We start from the raw sequence: 6,000 nt of genomic DNA on the forward strand, positions 1-6,000 counted from the left end.
TGTGGATATCATGTTTGGGATGTTGACCATAATTAGCAAAGAATGGAGTGTGACGGGTGGAGGCATGAAAATTGTTATTATAGGAGTGTTAGGTTTAATGGCCATGTGGCCGACCGCCCATCACTAACTGCCGCTAACCCTAAGTGTACAGCTATACACTTGTGTGAGCCACTAACACTAAGTACAATGTGTATTATGCCTTAGTGCATAAGATAAGAGAAGAAAGAAAGGGGGCATACAGTACGTTCGCTCTCCCCCTTCAACCTGTGTGTGGCTATGGTGGTGTGTGTGTGTGTGTGTGTGTGCATATTCTTCTTCCGTTGTGCTCCCAGCTCCTCCCCATCATCTGGTATCAGAGTGGTTTCATTCTCGAAATTGTTTCCGCGCGCGCGCACATTCAAGAGTGCAAATAGGATTCCGATTTTGCCATTGGCAAGTTCAGCTTCCCGAGAGCATTTCCACCAGCCATTCGAGCCATCAGAAACCCCATTCGAGCTACGGTTCAGGAGCTGAATTTTTCAGCCCTCTTGTGGTAGTTTGTGCTGCAGTGCTTCCATAGCCAGTTATTACAGGTACCATTGTTGCAGTCTCTTCCATCTACGAGAGCCCACAGCTCATTCAGGAGTGTGTAGCCTCTTTCGGAGTGGCCTCATACACACACATAGAGTGGGAGCTTGACAGCATTGTCTTCTTCGACCAAGTACAGGTACAGGCTACAGGTTTCAGTACTTGCGATATTATGGTTCCAGTGGGAGAAGTTGTTTATGCGTACATGCATATGTTGACACTTTTGACAGTTTTTGAGCTCTTTTGAGAGCGGATTGACTCCCCGTAGGGATGTTTAGTTGCAGGCACATGCTTTTGACGCCTGTTTGAGCGTCTTGACAGACTTGTACGTCTTTGTGGATACTGCCATTGTACGCTTTTGTGGAGCCATCTTTTGGCTAGTACGGCAGTCCCGGCCATTTCTGAGACTTTGTCTAGAAGATAGCCATTTCTGAGACTTGGCTATACGTTTTTTGCTACATAACCTACGTTGTTGAGGGTCGATAGCGTGAGGTTTTCATTGAGCTGGGGTATTCTCAAATGTGGAGATACCTTCGGTGATACAGGTAGCTGGAGCATCCCTTACGAGGCCTCTCCATAGGATATGTATAGAGTGGTATAGGTGCTTTTGACGCCGAGTTGGCAGTCTATGGTCAGTTTGACTGTTTATGCGCTTCAGTTGATCTCTATACAGTGTGCTTTTGAGAGGCATTTATCTCTTTTATGCTTTGTGAGTGACATACTTGGTCATTTTGTCTTGTATTTTGGTTGGCATAGTCCCAAATACAAAGGAGACTCTGCCGAAATTTTCCCAGAATCTTTTGGTAGTTTTGTCACCATGTCTACTAGCAAAGACCGTGACATTTATGACATAAAGAAGTTTGATGGTACTAATTTTCAGCTTTGGAAGAATCAGATGCAAGATGTGCTTGTCCAAAAGAAACAGAAATTGCCTATTATTTATGCGACACGGATTGAAGAGATGAATTTGACTCAGTTTCAGTGGGAGGAGCTTGATGAGCTATGCAGATCTACTATTAGATTGCACCTTGCTGAGTCAGTGTAATTTTCAGTGCTAGAATGTGAATCTGCCTATGCTTTATGGCAAAAGTTATGCAACGCTTATGAAAAAGATACGGCAAGTAATAAGGTTTTCATGATGCGAAAACTGTTTAACCTTCGCATGAAGGAGTCAGCCAGTGTTTCCAGTCATATTAATGACTTTGATTCTCTATTTGCCCAGATTCGTGCACAATGAATCAATATTGATGACGAGATGAAAGCAATCTTCTTACTTTGTTCGTTGCCACCCTCATGGGATATCTTTTGCACTGTTGTCAGTAACTCTGCTCCTAATGGTACGCTAGTGTACATTGATGTCACTAGTTCTCTTTTGTTAGAGGAAATGCGTCGCAAGGCTATGGATAGCTCGCATCATGGTGAAGCTCATTATGTGCAAAATGATGGAAAACAACGTAAAGGTCGTTCTTGGAATCGTGAATCCAAGAAAGAGGGAAATAGAGATGCTTCAAAGGGTAGATCAAAGTCTCATGGTCATCACAATGTTCAATGCCATTATTGTGATAAGTTTGGTTACATAAAGAAGGATTGTTATGCTTGGAAGCGTGACAAAGGTAAAGGCAAAGGCAAAGGCAAAGACAATGATGATAAAGAGGAGAAACCAAAGAGTTCGGTTAAAATTGAAGAACTGAACATAATGCAAGATGATTGTGATGCACAAGACATCAATATGTTGACTGAAAATAATGATGTATTTTATGATGCACAAGAAACTCTATCTTTGCAGAGTTCTATGCCAGCAGAGCTACTTGTTAGTGGTGAAGTGTCCCATACATGGATTCTTGATTCGGGTGCTTCGTTGCATGTCACACCTCATAGGCATTGGTTTACTACATATGAGGAAACCATTGGCACTGTTACGCTAGGTGACAGCTACTCTTGTGACATTGTGGGCATAGGTGATATTGCTATGATTATGGAAAATGGGATGAGGTTTACCATACATAATGTGCATCATGTTCCAGCTTTGACACGAAATTTGATTTCGGTTGGACGTCTTGATGACTTGGGTTACAAAGTCACTTTTCATCAGCAGTTTTGGCGTATTGCGAAAGGTCATCTTATTTTAGCCCATGGTTCTAAAGTTGGTACACTTTATCCTCTTTATGTATCTGAAAAGAACAATGTTCTTTCTGTACTGAGCTACCAACTGTTGCTTTGTGGCATAGCCGGTTAGGTCATATGTCAAAGAAGGGAATGGAAACTCTTTCTTGTTTGGGCTACGTACCGTCTTTATCATTTTCTTATTTTCCCTTTTGTGAACACTGTCAATATGGTAAGCAAACACGAGCACATCGTACACAATCTTTTGACAAAGAAAGAAAGCCCTTAGAGCTTGTGCATAATGATTTATGTGGGCCTATGCCTTCGAAATCCCATGGTGGTGCGTCTTATTATGTTACATCCATTGATGATGCAACACGACATGTTTGGGTTTATGCCATGAAGTCTAAAGATGAGACTTTTTCTTGTTTCAAAAAGTTTTTATCTAGTGTGGAAACTCAGTCTGAACATAAGTTGAAAGCTTTACGCTCAGACAATGGTGGAGAATATGTCTCCAAAGAGTTTGCAGACTTCTGTTCAAGTAGGGGAATTAAGCGCGAGTTTACAACTCCTTATACCCCTGCACAAAATGGTGTTGCCGAACGAATGAATAGGACCATCCAAGAGAGGATTATGTCTATGCTATCACAGTCTAATTTACCGCAAGCTTTTTGGGCTGAAGCATTATACACTGCTGTGTATTTGATCAATAGATCACCAATTTTGGGTATCACCTATGGAATCTCAAAGATGGTAAAATATTTAGAGTAGGGATGTAATTTTTAACGAACAAAATATGTACAAAGATTACTTGGAAAAAAAACAAACAAAAGGTACAGGTGATGAGTACATGGAGATTGAGGCCAATGAACACTCAAGGATTGCAAGTAGTGTCAACTTGTGACAATGTCAACTAGATGAGAAACCTCAACCCATGCCCCAAAGATCTACAAGAGTAAGTAGACCTCCAGAAAGGTATTTTCCTTCCTTCAACCATCTCTTGGTCTTAGATTTTGGAGTGTCAAAGTCATACGAAGAAGCTATGCAACACGAATCCAAAGAAGAATGGATGAAGAGCATGCAAGCAAAGATGGCCTCGTTACATTCTAACCAAACATGCAAATTGGTTGATTTACCTAAAGGTAAGCAAGCACTACAAATTAAATGGGTATACAAGGTGAAGAAAAAGGCGAGAAGAAGAGGTACAAGTCAAGGCTTGTGATAAAAGGGTTTTCTCAAAAGAAAGGTATTGACTTCAACAAAATATTTTCTCCTATTGTAAAATTGAATTCCATTATGCTTTCCTTAAGCCTTGTGGTTTCTCATGACTTAAATCTTGAGTAAGTGGATGTAAACACGACATTCCCTCATGGCAACTTGGTGGAGGAGATTTACATGTTTCAACCAAAAGGGTAAGAAGAAAATGGTTTCATGTTAATGAAGAGCTTGTATGGCCTACAACAAACATCAAGACAATGGTACCTAAAGTTTGACCGATGGATGTTGGATCACGGATTCAAAAGATGCAACTTGGATTACTGTGTGTACACAAAGAATTTGGGAGATGGCAATTTTATCATCCTAATGTTATATGTTGATGACATGCCGATTGCAAGTGCTACCATGCAAGATATCAAAGACCTTAAAGAGGAGTTATCTTAACCTTTCTCAATGAAAGATTTAGGTATTGCAAAGCGGATACTTGGTATGAAGATATCAAGGGACAGGATAAAGAAGACACTAAAGCTATCTCAAGAGGATTACATCAACAAGATACTAGAAAGGTTTGAAATGCAAGATGCAAAACAAGTTTCTACATCTTTGGCTAGTCACTTTGTATTAACCAAAGATTTGTGTCCAAAGACACAAGAGGAGATAGTGTATCCTTGAATTCCAGTTAACGATGAGCAAAAGCTCAACTTATCCTTGTTAACCACCTTTGTTAACATGTCTGCAGGATTCTCGCTTGTGTGCACCTTTCCTATGCTTTAGCCTTATCTCTTTCAAAAGAATAGGTATGAAGTGGTATCTCACCTCTATATGCTTTGTCCTTGAGTGAAAGGCTAAATTCTTCACAAGATGATTGGTACTTTGATTGTTACAATAAAAGACACAATTGTCTTGTTTATATCCAAGCTCCTCCAAGAACCTATGAAGCCACAAAATCTCTTTGCTTGCCTCTGTAAGAGCTACATATTCTGCTTCTATGGTAGAAAGTGAGACCACCTTGTGTATCTTTGAAGCCCAACTTACTGTTGTGCCTCCAATCGTGAAGATATAACCAGTAGTGCTCCTTCAAGTATCTTTGTCACCTGCCATATCTACATCAACATACCCTTGTAAGAAAAGTCAATGCCTCACAAATATAAAGCATTTTTTGTTGTCCCTTTTAGATATCTTAATATCCACTTCATAGCTTGCCAATGCTCTTTACCTAGATTATCCATGAGTCTACAACTCCCAACTCCCACTGCATGTGAAATATCTGGCCTTTTCCAGACCATAACATATACTAAAGAACCCACCGCTATAGCATATGGAACTTTAGGAAAGTAGTTGCAAGTTTGGTATAGAGTTTAGTCTTGAAGTGGGAGATTATTAAGCATGTAACCTGACTCACCCTTTGTAAAAAAAAATTACTAGAAAATGCACATTTGTAAGGCCCCCATTATGATGGAATATTTCTTTTTGTTGAAATATTATGGCCGAATGGCGGCCAAAAAATGATTGGTTGGTTGGTCAGTGGTGGTTGGTAGTCAATGGCCAATGGCGGGTGGTCGGAATTCTTTGGCCAATGGCTGAATTCAATGACCGGTGGACGAGTTTCAAATGAACTTGGCTACAGCTACACATGGGTGAATGTCCAATTTCTATGCCAACTTGTCTACCCAAGGGCGGCTACACATGAGCGCATGGAGGAGCTCTACTTGGATTTCTCTACACAAGGGTGACTACACACACGGGTGTCTCTCATGAAAGAGGGTAGCCCTTTTGGCCTATAAAAGTAGGCCTCTTCTACACACATTACACAATTAAGGTGCATTGAAAGGTGTGTGAGTTGATGAAGGTGTGTGAGGTGGTGAGAGTGAAGCAAGGCGGGAGTTCCATCAAGGGTTGTTAATCCCTTTGTAACCTACTTTTAGTTTGAAGTGCAAAATCCATTGAGTGTTTGCTTTCCTGTGGACATAACCCACATTGGGTGAGCCACGTATATCGTGTCTCTCTCTCTCTCTCTCTCTCTCTCTCTCTCTCTCTCTCTCTCTCTCTCTCTCTCTCTCTCTCTCTCTCTCTCTGTCCTTGATTTACTCTCTTGTGTGTGATTATCTCTCT

This window comes from Adiantum capillus-veneris, chromosome 8 (assembly GCF_014529385.1).
Source record: "Adiantum capillus-veneris isolate H3 chromosome 8, ASM1452938v2, whole genome shotgun sequence".
Taxonomy (NCBI): Eukaryota; Viridiplantae; Streptophyta; class Polypodiopsida; order Polypodiales; family Pteridaceae; genus Adiantum; species Adiantum capillus-veneris.